We start from the raw sequence: 15,822 nt of genomic DNA, 5'->3' as shown, positions 1-15,822 counted from the left end.
AGAAAGAACGCTTCCTTAGCGCAACGCCTGCCAGCGAGCGGAGCAGTGCTCACTGGGAATTGGCGTTCGGTAACAATCCTCGCCGTGAGTGTTGCTCAGCAACTTCGTGCGGCGTGGGGGGGGCCTCGCCACCCCACGCCTCAACACTTGAGGGCGTCTCCTCGACGCAAACTCCCAACGACATCCACACTCGCCGCAAAGTTTTTGCAGCTCCGCCCGCAACGTTTGCAGCGATTTTTTTTAAATTTTGTTTTGCTTCGTTTAACGCGTGAGTGGGCTTTACGCGAACAATGTTATTCGCAGTAAAGGTTTTTGGGTTAGATCGCGTAAGTATAAATGTGTCTTAACCCTCGACCACCCAACACAGACAGTAATGTTTGTCACGAGAACAACGTGTCAATTCGTTACGACTTCAGCCCATCGCTGTGTTATGACAGTAAATCCACAACATTGACAATCGACGTTTCGCTGGTAATTTACATCCAGCATCATCGGACGATTTGCCAGTATAGTGAAGCAATCCACCTGCTCCCGGTCTTTAATAGAGCAAGATGACGTTTTACTTACTTGACAGTCCCCAACTAAGGTCTAGAGAGAGTTCATGCACGAGTCTCTGTCCACCCGGCTGGCTGGCCGTCCGTAACGTAGGGAGGCACGATCACTCTTAATTCTAGATTTGAAGCTTTCGTGACTGCAAGGATTCATATTCTTAGGTTTTTTCGGTAAAGTCACGTAGGTAAAATATTAAAATTAATAAAAGTAAAATAAAATAAAAATCACGACGTTTCGGAGGCAACACAAGCTTCCGTCTTCAGGTGGAACCGTCACAGCCACGACATTTTACTTGATACAGCTATAGCTTGATACAGCTGTCGTGGCTGTGACGGTTCCACCTGAAGACGGAAGCTTGTGTTGCCTCCGAAACGTCGTGATTTTTATTTTATTTTACGTTTATTAATTTTAATGTTTTACCTACGTGACTTTACCGAAAAAAACCTAAGAATACGATCACTCTTGTGACCATGATCCAATGTGGAATTCAACTTTAGTATAAAATCGTGCTGCTTTCTGAGACTTTATCCGATTGAAAACCGCCCAAATTGATGCAAGCGTTGGCCAAGAAAAATCGGAAACACACAACCACAGCAAAAAAAGACGATTTGTAAACATGCAAAGTTCATTTTGCCCTGATAATTATCCATCGGCTTATTTACTGCTAATTGTATACTTGCGAGGACAAACGCATGTTGGAAAGTGTCACATAATCCGTGCATATGCATGATTATTCAAAGCTTGTTTTTTCCATTAAACTCATATAAAAATCAACCTACCGCTGAATTTAAAGGCAAATGCAGCATAATAAACAGGCAGAAAGCTTAATTGATGATTAATAAAACAAACTTTTAGGAATTACGTAATAATGTATGTTTATATATTGAACTACTTTCGAACCTTCACGTAGCCAACCGTGCTAATTGGAGTTGTGTCACTCGGGTGATGTTTTAAAAAGTACAGCAGTCGCACACCGCTGTGACGCAAGATGAGCAAAGAGTTCGCTTGACTTGAAACGTTTTTAAAATCCTGCATTAGCAAAGATTCAAACTCGTATCCGTGAAATAAAACAACAACAAAAAACCGCCCGCAATTTTTAAACGCCACTTTCAGGTAGCCGCTAAGCGAATGATTGTACCCCGAGCTTCGAGACGCATGGCCACTCTTCTGGGGTGTTGTTGTTTGACTTGCAGTTGTTGTTTGACTTGCAGTTACATTTCGAGTTAAAGCTTTCGTGACTGCATGGATTCATATTCTTGGTTCTTTAGGTAAAGTCACGTAGAAGGGAAATAAGAAAATAAAATAATAAACATAACAAGATACAATTCTCACGACGTTTCGGCCACAGGTTCATTAGGACGCTGTCTTTCCGACAGACCTGTTCTTCACCTGAGGACGGCTGCTTGCGTTGTGGCCGAAACGTCGTGAGAATTTTATCTTATTATGTTTTATTTTTATTATTTTATTATTTCCCTTCTACGTGACTTTACCGAAAGAACCAAGAATATGACTTGCAGTTGTTTGACTTGCATCCCACTGGGATTTTTGCACACAGCGTTGGTGTACGGTGCTTTTTCTGCAACATTTTGCTGTCTTTTCTTAGATTTTCTGTTTGCGCATAGTCACATAGTCACTTTAAGATGTTTTCTTGTTCATGTTTTTGTTTGTTGCGGTTGCACCCGATTCAAGAGCCGAATGGCTCACAGGGCTGCACCAAATAAATGAAATGAAACTGAAAACAAATGGACGGACCCACCTCGAGTGGCTCGAGGTCTTGTGAGCGAAGGAGGCGCGTGAGAAAGTAGAAAGTGGCACCAGCTCGCGAACGCAACGCGCATGGCGGGGGGGGGGTCCCCTCCGGCCACACCCAGAAACAAGTCCAACCATCGCCACGCCAGCCCCTTCACACGAAGAGGTTGAGCTTCTACCCCTCCGCCACCACCACCATCCTTGCCTCGGCGAAAATGGGAACGCGGCGATGGTAAGGCGGCACAAGAGGGCCCACCGTCGTTTAAAACGGAGCACCCCCTGGGGCCAGTAAACGTCGAGGCAACGCGTTGGTTGAACAAGCTGGACTCTGCTGATGAGACCAAAGAAGCGGAAAACCAGTCTGCGCGCGTTTGCTCGCTTAAGACAAACGCTGCATGATATATGTGATTCTGGAAAGGCGATATGCTGATGGCTAAATGATGTTTTATTTATATGTGCAGATATAAAATTGCTTTCTTCTTACATAGGCCCATTACCCAGCTGTGATGAGATGAGCCGTTGCCATTGCATGATGGTGAAGGCCGGACAGCAAATGGTTTAATCTCCAGGATTTGTGCGTGCAAAAATAGGTTAATCCTCGTTCAAGCAACGGATTGGGTTTATGTTCATTTGGTAAATGTTTTTCACCACAGATGAAAAATAATATCCAAGAGTGCGCAAAAAGTCAACACATTCATCACCCTAAAATTAAGACGAGTACAAGCAGTGGTGTTTCAAGCAATGGAATTTGCCAAAGATCTCACCTATCTTACACATTATTTTTGAGGGCAGTGTTATTGACACGTGTGTTGAGTTTTTGTGATTTGTGCATGTGCACCGCTGCTATAATGCATTATTGCCGATTGCATAAATACGACGGCGAACCGAATTGGTTTGCATTAGAGGCCGGCCGAAACTGAATTTCTGGTTTCGGCCGAAACCGAAAGTTAATCCTTTATATGCGTGGCGGCTAGAGTCCTCTCGTCCTCTGGCTTGAGATGGCTGCCACCTATGGGTCAGATGATTGTCTGCCAGCATTAAGCAATTGGTAATTAAATATTTAATTGTTTTCCCTAAACAGTGTAAAATTTAGGATTTTTTTTCACGAACATTAATTGTCTCGCACAACGAGTCTGTGTGCAAAATGTCAGCTCGATTGGATCACGGGAAGTGGGTTAAAAAACGACCGAAAGATTTGCACGGTCGTAAGCAAGCAAGCACGCAAGCACGCAAGCAAGCAAGCGAACTTAATATAAAGGATTTAAAAATTAACTTTCGGTCGAAACCGAAACTATGCCGAAAGAGGCCATTTACCAACTTTCGGCGCCGAAACCGAAACCGAATTTCGATCGGCCTCGAGGTTGCATGCGAATGGTCACGAGGACGTTCAGCTACAGATAACAAGAACTGCTTGTGAGGATCGCCGCTGGCTGTTCGTGAGCATGGTAAACGCTTAGCCGAGAAACTGTCAATGGCCACGCCAGCCCGCAAGGGTTTATAAGGGCCCGGAATTAAATATTTGCAAACGACACGGTTGAATTCATCGTATAAAAGACTGGACGATGGGGGGTTGGGAGTGGTGGGGAGGGGAGGGGAGAAAGAGAATAACAGCCCGAGTCACAACCCAGTACAAGAGCGCCCCCCCCCCCACTCCACACACTACAACAACAAAAACCCGTACACACGGAAATATGTTCCAGTGAAAGGAATTCCTAGCGCACAACTTTCCGTTAAAGAGCCAGCTTTTTTCACTTGATGCTGCCATCATTCGCTGCCTCGATGCTAAGTGGGCAAATTAAAGCAGCGCTGTTCGACAGGCCACGGAACACGAAGATAACCAGGGGAACGAGACGCGTCGGCTTGCAGTGCGTCGAACGAAATGTGGACGCGGAAGAGGGCTTTCTCGGGATGCACGTCAAATCCACACACGCCGTGTCAACGCAGCTCACGAACGACTGGGACTGACGAGGTCACGAAACCTCGTGTGTGTCACCGCAAGCTCCCCAACACAACTTGGCGCCGGGAATCCAATCGGTTAGAACGAACTTCAGCCCTCTCGTGCATCCTTCTCTCACCCCCCACCCACCCAGATAACGTAACTCACGACGCCTGGGACACATCGCCCTGCGTGTACACAGACTCCCACTCTCACCCACAGGACACATCGCCCTGCGTGTACACAGACTCCCACTCTCACCCACAGGACACATCGCCCTGCGTGTACACAGACTCCCACTCTCACCCCCAGGACACATCGCTCTGCGTGTACACAGACTCCCACTCTCACCCCCAGGACACATCGCCCTGCGTGTACACAGACTCCCACTCTCACTCCCAGGACACATCGCCCTGCGTGTACACAGACTCCCACTCTCACCCCCAGGACACATCGCCCTGCGTGTACACAGACTCCCACTCTCACCCACAGGACACATCGCCCTGCGTGTACACAGACTCTCACTCTCACCCCCAGGGACACATCGCTCTGCGTGTACACAGACTCCCACTCTCACTCCCAGGACACATCGCCCTGCGTGTACACAGACTCCCACTCTCACCCCCAGGACACATCGCTCTGCGTGTACACAGACTCCCACTCTCACCCCCAGGACACATCGCCCTGTGTGTACACAGACTCTCACTCTCACCCCCAGGACACATCGCTCTGCGTGTACACAGACTCCCACTCTCACCCCCAGGACACATGGCTCTGCGTGTACACAGACTCCCACTCTCACCCCCAGGACACATGACTCTGCGTGTACACAGACTCCCACTCTCACCCCCAGGACACATGGCTCTGCGTGTAAACAGACTCCCACTCTCACCCCGAGGACACATCGCTCTGCGTGTACACAGACTCTCACCCACAGGACACATCGCTCTGCGTGTACACAGACTCCCACTCTCACCCCCAGGACACATCGCTCTGCGTGTACACAGACTCCCACTCTCACCCCCAGGACACATCGCCCTGCGTGTACACAGACTCTCACCCTCACACCCAGGACACATCGCCCTGCGTGTACACAGACTCCCACTCTCACTCCCAGGACACTCACTCTCTCGCTCTGCGTGTACACAGACTCCCACTCTCACCCCCAGGACACATCGCCCTGCGTGTACACAGACTCTCACTCTCACCCCCAGGACACATCGCTCTGCGTGTACACAGACTCCCACTCTCACCCCCAGGACACATGGCTCTGCGTGTACACAGACTCCCACTCTCACCCCCAGGACACATGGCTCTGCGTGTACACAGACTCCCACTCTCACCCCCAGGACACATGGCTCTGCGTGTAAACAGACTCCCACTCTCACCCCGAGGACACATCGCTCTGCGTGTACACAGACTCTCACCCACAGGACACATCGCTCTGCGTGTACACAGACTCCCACTCTCACCCCCAGGACACATCGCTCTGCGTGTACACAGACTCCCACTCTCACCCCCAGGACACATCGCTCTGCGTGTACACAGACTCCCACTCTCACCCCCAGGACACATCGCCCTGCGTGTACACAGACTCTCACCCTCACACCCAGGACACATCGCCCTGCGTGTACACAGACTCCCACTCTCACTCCCAGGACACTCACTCTCTCGCTCTGCGTGTACACAGACTCCCACTCTCACCCCCAGGACACATCGCCCTGCGTGTACACAGACTCCCACTCTCACTCCCAGGACACTCACTCTCTCGCTCTGCGTGTACACGTGCGTCAATCAAGGACAATCGTCCGTAGTAGCGCTGTGCTCTCCGTTCCACGGGGCACCTCGGAGTGAATTCCTCCAACAGGCGCTGTATTAGCTACAACAGGCGCTGTATTGGCCACGGCGGCGTCATTCGTGGCAACAGAAGATCGAACGTTGCCCCGCTGCTGTCTCGTTCGCCACTGCGAGGAGAGAGGCGATTAAACCCCGGGCGAGTGCGGGCTTGGCTGCCCAACTCGCAATTACGCACAGGCGCCAAGGCATGTTAACTATAGGAACACGCGCTCGAGTCTGAATGGGAAGTTTAAGACGCGCGCACGGCAAGCATCGGCCATGCAGCCCGAGGGGTGCCCGGTCACTTGACGTGACGCTCCGCATCGGCAGCATGCGCGCGTTCATTCCCGGCTGCCCGTGCCCGTGCCGCGGCACGGGGGGTGGAGGGGGGTGGCCCCACCGAGACAAGCGACTCAGCAAACGCCGCAACTCAGACGAGAGACGCACAGCGCGGACGTACCGAAGACGCGACGTTTGTCCTCCTCGCAGCGCCGTCGATAACAACAACGGCGGCTGGCAGATTTCGCCCGCACTCCTCAAACTCGAAGCTTTGTGTCCCCCACCCCTGTACCCCGACCTGCCCCCTCTGCTCCCCCCACCCCACTGCCCCAGCCCTACCCAGTGCCTGCTGCTAAACCCCGTCGTAGCCTCCTCCACCCTCACATTCTCATCCCCAGCAGGTCCCAGCGCGGCCACCCCATTCCCTCGTGCTCGTTTGTCATGCTAATGGTCTCCTCGCCAGCAGCCCAGGCGAGAACCCAGATGGAACGTGGCCAGCAGCCTACAGCCTGCACCCTCCACCCCCATCTACAGCCTGCACCCTCCACCCCCATCGACAGACTGCTCACCCATCTCTCAACTCTACAGCCTGCACCCTCCACCCCCATCGACAGACTGCTCACCCATCTCTCAAATCTACAGCCTGCTCCCCCATCACCCCCATTCCCGTTATCCAGAGTCTACACATCCCCCCTGCCCCCACAGCCTACCCCCCCCCCCCCATCGCTCTCGTCCCTCCGATTAGCTATGTACGACGCGAAAAAGTTCAACATTGACACATCCCTCTGATTATCCAATTCCCTCCATCCACAGTCTGTATCCCCCAAAATCCCCCCCCCCATCCACAGCCTATTACACCCATCCATTCCATAGCCTCTAACCCCCTATCGACACACCGCACCCCCATCGCCCATATGCACATCGTGTACTCCCCATCTGTCAAGCGCCTTCCTCAAGGGACCGATCCCAACCGATCCCAACTCCATCCATCCCCCCCCCCCTGTCCTTAGCAACCAAACATCTCCCCCTAGCGACGCTGGGGCAGTGGAGGATGGACCAACTTCGCACGTGTCACGGTAGGGAGGCTCACGATCATCTCTACCGGCCCGTTCGGTGGAGTCAGAATATGGGGCAGAAGGAGCGGGCAGAACGAGGCCTTTTTTACTCTGAGCCCACTGCTACTGTGTGTGTCTGTGTGTGTGTCTGTGTGTGTGTGCGTGTCGGTGTGTGTGTGCGTGTCTGTGTGTGTATATGTGTGTGTGTCTGTGTGTGTATCTGTGTGTGTGTGTGTCTGTGTGTGTGTCTATGTGTGTGTGTCTGTGTGTGTGTCTGTGTGTGTACTCTTTGGTTTTTTTCGGTAAAGTCACGTGACTTTACCGAAAAAACTAAAACGTATGGATTCTTGAAGTCACGAAACTTCAAATCTAGAATTATATGTGTGTGTGTCTGTGTGTGTGTATCTGTGTGTCTGTGTGTGTCTCTATGTGTGTGTACCTGTGTGTGTGTCTGTGTGTGTCTGTGTGTATCTGTGTGTGTGTGTCTGTGTGTGTGTCTTTGTGTGTATCTGTGTGTTTATGTGTCTGTGTGTGTGTCTGTGTGCGCGCGTGGTGGGCAGTAGTGTAGCGGTCAGCGCTACACTGCGCTACGAACCCGGCGACCCGAGTTCGATTCCCACTCACGGCCGACACCGGTGACGATTATCTCAAACGGTACTGGGCCTCCCCTAGATCGACTCAACCTCAAATGAGCACCTCGTGCGGTGTGTAAAACATCGCCACTAGGGAGACAAAGGAGGTTGGTCGTGGTGCTGGCCACCCACCCCCTCGTGTGTTGTCCCGGCCTTCATAGGTGCTCGCTAACAGCACTTACCCAAACAATCTGTTGAGGCTATACGGGGGATCTTTGTTTTTGTATGTGGTGGGGCTGCTGACAAGGATAAGGATTTGCATTTATATAGGGCCTGAAAACGGCAGAATCTCACGGCGCTTTATGAACACGCTCGGAAAATTACACGACACAAGGAATAGAAAAGACGATAAAACACACACAATGAAAGTTCAACGGAATTAAAACAGCAAACGGGTAAAACGAAAAGCAATTTCCCTTGGCTGTGCAGGAGTTCATGACTGTGAAATACCTCATGATTTCCTCAGGGAGCGAAAGCTGGATGGAAAAGTGTGTCCAACTGACGTGTTAAATAAACATCAGATTATGATTACATCATTTAACTTACAGGCCTCTGTCAATACACTTCTGGATAAATGCCTTCTCACACCAATGTCGCCATTAGAGGGGTTATCTACGTACGGTGCGAAAGAAGTTCAACATACATAATTTATGTGACCGTACTTCAGCATGCTAAATTCTTGCATTAATTTCAATTGATTAGAACAGGGGGAAAAAAGTTACTGGCGATTTGTTTACAATGTGAATCCTTGTCAAGCCATTTCTTGCGGTTTTCCGATAATGGCGACCCTAACAGGACACGACACAGCACGAGGGGGGAGCGGAGGCTGGGGGTTTGCCTGCTCTTTGTTTAATTGTCATCAGAGTTAGCATTCAGAGTGAGGCCCTCATTTTGCCCGGACACCGCAGGCAGCCAGGGCCTCATTCCACCAGGACGGAGGAGGAAGGGACACAACGGATACGGCGCGGACGGCACGCACGCCACAATGAACACCAAAACACTGAAATGTTAACGGAAAGTGAAAAGTGGGGCTTGTGATGCACGGGAGAGGTGGGTGCGGGCAGTGGGGGTTAGGGGGGTCGGCTAGGGTCATGGGTAAGGGCTGTTGGGCAAGTTGGTTCGTGGTTAGGAAAAAAATGTTTGGCTCGGAGATCAGAAGGCTGAGCTGGCACCGTTGAGATCCCACAATTGAATCGAGGCAGATGTCTGTGACTTCAACTCGCTATTTTGAGTGTCCCGTAGTGTGGTGAGTTCGTGATCTCAGGCCCAGTCACCAATGACCGTGTAAACCAAAAAAACATCTTATTAAATTTTCTTTTGCACCTAATTTGGCCGAATGTCAACTCTGAGAATAAAAAAAACTGGTTGTGACTGCCATGCGTTCAACATTACACCCCTCACTCATCTTTCCTACTTCGTTCCTCAAAAAAAGAATCCATTAGCTTTTATTTCTCTATACCATAACGCACTTTTGTTTAGTCACAACGAATTCTGTTCATGTCGAAAGACCCCTTACATAACTATAACAACCAATCTCTCTCTCTCTCTTTCGAAAGAGGCAATTAATCATAATGAACTTTCACCAGGTTAAACAAAGGGCACCGACTTACAATTATACATGGTACACAAATGCTTCATCTGATGAAAATCACAAGTCATTTATTTACCAGAAAAATGTGAGTCTCCAAACTTTACTTCGGGAGAATCCTGCATTGAGATGTTTGGCCAATTTCATTTTCAAACGTGTTTTCCTCTAAGGAAAGAGGGGAGCAGACAGATGCAACCCACAAATAGATCACGTCTAAAGATCCGCACAGATGGGTTCACAAATCCACTTTCCGCGTTCACATTTTCTGGACAACTGGCTGTGTAAGTTTCACGCACCGTTGTGATCCACCGACGCTTGTCTCCAAAGTTTGCTCGACAGACTTAATCTCACCAGGTGCAAATCCAGTGAGATCACAAGTCTCCTTTGCTGGGCTATAGGTGTCCCCCCCACCCCACCGCGCCCACTCCAAAACCTCCACCTCACCAGACATCATGTAACCAGATGAAGTACCCATTCAGATCTCTTGCAGAGCAGTGCCACCCGTCGTGTTAGAGAATGGCCCACAGAAGCAGTTATCACAGAACAGCGTCTGAGATGCCTTCAAATGACGTGTTCCATAAAGTTGGCAGCAATTGATCACCGACTCTGCCATGAGAGTAATGTTAGACTCATGACAGCCAAAACAGATTTTTGTTTTGTTTTAATTGTTAGCGCTGGTGGCCCAGATTGAGTGCAGAACCAACTTTAATGCGATGGTTTTATACGTAATGTCATTAATGACCGGAATGAGACCATCACCATTGCTTGATTATGTATTTAAAACTCTGGTTGGCTTTTTAAGTCACATTTATGTTTTCAACAAGGCAAACAAAGACGGAACAGAACTAGGCGGTATGCACGCGATTCGAAGCAAACTGAATAAGTGAAAGTAATTCTAGAAAGGCCTCAGTTGTGATCTAGAGTACAGGGATGGGGAACGTCCGGCCCACGGGCCATATAAGGCCCGCGAAATAATTTGGTCTGGCCCTGCCAAGGCAACTGCACTACTCGAAATTCAATCAATCTAGGAGCTTTTTACATAGCAACATAAATTTCTTTTTTTTATGGCCCGCGAATGATGTTATAAATATCCAAATGGCCCTTGGCAGAAAAAAGGTTCCCCACCCCTGAAATTCTAGACAAACACATCGACACGCCGAGGGCGTGGAAGGTGAAAGCAGAGATGAATGGGAGATGACAAACACCTCAGCCGTGGCAGATCACTGTTACAACTCAGTGGGCTCACATGACATTGACTTCTCCAAGACAGAGGTTCTCTGCAAGCCATCTGGCTATCATGAGAGATTCGTTCATGAGGCGATCCACATATACAAACACAGAGACAATTTTAATCGAGAAGATGGATTCTGGCTTAGCAATCACTGGAAGGACGTAATAAACCATTTTGATACACATTAGGGTGGGTAGAATAATACATAGTGTTATAGCAATACAGTATGTAATTTAATGTTGGGTTTGCCTATGGCAGTATATAGTACGGTATAGACGCGTGTGATGTAAGAGAATAAAGTTTAGATGGAAGCATATTATATAATTTTTTACAACGTAGAAATTTTTTTTATGTATTACTTACTGTTAGTAACTCAACTTATTGTAGAGTATAGTAAGTATACTGATGATGCTATGTAGTTTATGCTTTAGTTTGTTATGCAGTTTATACTTTAGTTTTTTACGTGGTTGTTTAGTAACTGCAGCTACATACTATTAACATTCCTTTCCTTTGTTAATGCTACCCCCCCCCCCCTTTGATGCTGCTAATCCTGCATAATGCACGGGCATAGTATTGATTTGGACCCCCCCCCCGCCCACCTCCTACGCATTTTCCATATGCTGAATTCCTCTTGATATGCAAATTATTTTGTTTAGGCGCTCTTCTTCCCACCTCCCCCCCTCTAACCCAGCTTAAATATACGCTCCAAGCTTGGTGGTGCTTCATTCTTCGCCTGAGGACGGCTGCTTGCGTTGTGGCCGAAACGTCGTGAGAATTGTTTTATTATGTTTTATTTTTATTATTTTATTACTTCCCTTCTACGTGACTTTACCGAAAGAACCAAGAAGATTGTTTCTTTTTGTTTGCATTTTGACTGCTTGTGTTGTGGTTATGGCAAACATGATGCCTTGGTATAAAGGTGTCAGTTTTTGTACCAGTTGAAAGGGTAAAAACCTATCACCATATTTTGCCACTGGTAAAGGAGGTCTCATAGTGTGAATCTTACTAGATTAGGCTGTGTCGGGTGGTGGCGGGTTTAACGACACATATTTACGCGATCTAACCCCCGCAAAGAAAAAAAACCTGTATTATGGATGAAATCATAACTCTGCTATTCGAACTCGCACCGGAGTTTGTGCCGAGAGTGGCTGTAAGCTTTAACTCGAGGGAACCGAGGCTGTCGGGGAAGGGAGGGCGGCTGTAGGAGGAAGGCTGCGGTCAGTAGCCGTGGCGTGACACGAAGGCGGAGGGACGATGCCGTGGGGAAGGGGAGGGGGGTACTCTTTGGTTCTTTCGGTAAAGTCACGTATAAAGATAAGATAATAAATTAAATAATAGCATACGACGTTTCGATTGCAACACAAGCAATCATCATCATCAGGTACAAATGAAATAGCAACAAAAATCTAACCAGAAAACTATAGACAGACATATAAGCAGACAGATATCACCAAGATACATAAAGAGAGAGAGAGCAACACATGGGCACACAGAGAGAGAAAGTCTCTGTGACGAGGCCTTAAATAGAGAGAGGGGGCGGGGGCGGAGAGAGGGAGGGGGTTAGAGAAAAAATTAGCATGTCAATGGGTAGGTCGACGGGTGGTATAGTAATTCCTGCATTCACTAAAGCTCCACAATTAAGAGGGGGGGGGGTATTGAGTGATCCTTGCCGAAGCAGTCGAAGGAAGCGATGGGCAGGAGTCGGAACCCCGGGGGAACGCGCGGGACAACGGCCACATCTTCTTGGTTCTTTCGGTAAAGTCACGTAGAAGGGAAGTAATGTACCGAATTACCGAAAGAACCAAGAAGATGAATTCCTGCAGCCACGAAAGCTTTAAATCAAAGAGTCTGTCTTCTCGACAGACCTGTTCTCCACCTGAGGACGGCTGCTTGCGTTGTGGCCGAAACGTCGTGATAATTATTTTATTATGTTTTATTTTTTTTATTTTATTATTTCCATTCTACGTGACTTTACCGAAAGAACCAAGAAGATGAATCCCTGCAGTCACGAAAGCTTTAAATCGAAACTTAACGGCCACATCGACAAGCTAGCAGTGGAGTCACCGCGGGACGGGTGGCGCAGAGAGAGAGACGGGAGGGATGGAGCCGCAAGTCAGCCGCAGTGCTGCCAAGAGAAACGGCAGGAACGCATGGCAAGCATTCACATTACACAAAGATCACCCGTATAGCCTCGCCGATGCAGGCCAACGTGGCGCACTAAGGGGTGGGTTGGCCAGGACTACGCAAAACACACACACACACAGATAGAGAACACGCACATACAAAGAGACAAAGATCCCCCGTGTAGTCTTAACAGACTTTCGGGGGCAAGTGCTGTTGGCACACCAGGGGGTGGGTGGCCAACACCACGCCCGGCCGCCTGTGTCTCCCTAGTGGCGATGTTTACACACCGCACGGGTGCTCATTTGAGGCTGAGTCGACCTAGGGGAGGCCCAGGACCGGTTCAAATAATAGTTACCGGTGTTGGCCGTGAGCGGAAATCGAACTCGGGTAGCCGTGTTCGTAGCGCAGCGCGCACTGAACCACCGGCACAACCCGCTCCCCGACGCGCTCGCGCACACGCGGAAGCACAGAGACACACACGGAGACACACACGCACAGAGACACACACACGCACGCACGGAGACACACACGCACAGAGACACACGCACAGAGACACACACGCACAGAGACATGCACATAGACACACACGCACAGAGACACACACATAGACACACACGCACAGAGACACACACATAGACACACACGCACAGAGACACACACACACATGGAAGCACAGAGACACGCACGGAGACACACACGCACAGACACACACCCACAGAGACACACACACACAGAGACACACACGCACGGAAACACACACACGCTCGGAGACACACGCACGGAGACACACACGCACAGAGACACACACGCACGGAGACACACGGAAGCACAGAGACACACACACGCACGCACGGAGACACACACGCACAGAGACACACGCACAGAGACACACGCACAGAGACACACGCACAGAGACATGCACATAGACACACACGCACAGAGACACACACATAGACACACACGCACAGAGACACACACATAGACACACACGCACAGAGACACACACACACATGGAAGCACAGAGACACGCACGGAGACACACACGCACAGACACACACGCACAGAGACACACACACACAGAGACACACACGCACGGAGACACACACACGCACGGAGACACACGCACGGAGACACACACGCACAGAGACACACACGCACGGAAGCACAGAAACACATGCACAGAGACACACACGCATGGAGACACGCACGCATGGAGACACACACGCACAGAGACACACACGCATGGAGACACACACGCACGGAGACACACACACACACGGAAGCACCGAGACACACACGCACAGAGACACACACACACACGGAAGCACCGAGACACACACGCACAGAGACACACACACGGAAGCACAGACACACACGGAAGCACAGACACACACGCACGGAGACACACACGGAAGCACCGAGACACACACGCACAGAGACACACACACACACGGAAGCACAGAGACACACACGGCAATGGGAAGAACAACAACAACAACGCACGCACACACGAAGCACAGACGTGGACACGACAAGGTGGGAGCGACGCGAAACTCACGCGGAGCCTTGGGAGGGAGGGAGCGAGTTTCCGTCTGAAGGCCGCAGCGCTGCAGGCGATGACCGGGATGGGATGAACACACCTGGGGGACCCTACCTGTCCATTTAAACCACACGTGGCCTGCCCCGTCCACCAATGGCACTCAGTGAACCGAAGTAACCTGCTTACTGACACTAATGAAATTAATTAAGTAAGCGGATTATGTCGGTGGTGTTCTTCTTCTTTGTACACAACTCCAAATTCGCTCAGTGACAGCTGTCACAATGCTGTGCGTGGGTGCGTACGTGTGTGTGGGTGTGTGTGTTCGTGTGGATGGGGTGTTGGTACTGTGTCTGTATGTGTGTGTAGGTGGGTGGGTGTGTTCACGAGCGTGTGGGGGAGGGGGTGTATCGATTGTGTGTAGGTGGGTGTGTGCGTGGGAGGGAGGGAGATTGTGTGTAGGTGGGTGGGGGTGTAGGTATGTACTGTGTGTGTTGGTGGGTGTGTGCGTGGGAGGGAGGGAGGTTGTGTGTAGGTGGGTGGGGGTGTAGGTATGTACTGTGTGTATTGTGGGTGTGTGCGTGGGAGGGAGGGAGGTTGTGTGTAGGTGGGTGGGGGTGTAGGTATGTACTGTGTGTGTTGGTGGGTGTGTGCGTGGGAGGGAGGGAGGTTGTGTGTAGGTGGGTGGGGGTGTAGGTATGTACTGTGTGTATTGTGGGTGTGTGCGTGGGAGGGAGGGAGATTGTGTGTAGGTGGGTGGGGGTGTAGGTATGTACTGTGTGTGTAGGTGGGTGTGTGTGCGTGGGAGGGAGATTGTGTGTAGGTGGGTGGGGGTGTAGGTATGTACTGTGTGTGTTGGTGGGTGTGTGCGTGGGAGGGAGGGAGATTGTGTGGAGGTGGGTGGGGTGTAGGTAACCTGTATTTGTAGGTGGGGGTGTTCACGAGTGGGGAGAGGGAGTTTGTGTGCCGGTTGTGTGTCGGTGGGTGGGTGTAGGTACGGGCCATGTGTGTATGTGGGTGTGTTCAACTCGCGTGGAAGGGAGATTGTATCTGCGTGTTTACGTGAAATTTTGCAGGTGAGAGTTGTGTGAACAGCGGTGTCGTATTTCATTCACTGCACGACGATTCCGCATTCACCACGATTAATTTCTGAATTGGAAGCAGCTGGTGTCCTGGACCTCCCCTAGGTTGACTCAGCCTAAAGTGAGTGTTACCCACAGCGGATGTTGGGTAACATTCAACTGTGCAAAACACACTCTCATACGTTTCCGACCCTCGTGTAAACCCATCGGTCCGAATGTTC

General features: G+C 50.1%; 1 protein-coding gene across 3 annotated transcripts in view; it reads right to left on the bottom strand.

The window, feature by feature from the left end:
- The window catches only part of ANKRD6 (ankyrin repeat domain 6), a 45,895-nt gene extending 31,028 nt beyond the window's left edge, over positions 1-14,867 (bottom strand). Inside the window, exon 1 of one of the 3 annotated variants that reach the window (XM_061567755.1) lies at positions 14,541-14,867. The gene's annotated coding sequence lies outside the window, so the exon portion shown is untranslated. Of the gene's footprint in view, positions 1-2,308; positions 2,447-6,533; positions 6,986-14,540 lie in introns of those variants that run through there. The other 2 variants (XM_061567747.1, XM_061567764.1) reach the window with 2 other exon arrangements.
- Positions 14,868-15,822: the final 955 nt, after the last annotated feature.

This window comes from Lethenteron reissneri, chromosome 5 (genome assembly GCF_015708825.2).
Source record: "Lethenteron reissneri isolate LAM-NWPU_2019-01 chromosome 5, ASM1570882v1, whole genome shotgun sequence".
In the NCBI taxonomy this organism is placed as follows: Eukaryota; Metazoa; Chordata; class Hyperoartia; order Petromyzontiformes; family Petromyzontidae; genus Lethenteron; species Lethenteron reissneri.
Note: the sequence above shows the minus strand (reverse complement) of the source record. Positions and strands in the feature narration are given on the sequence as shown.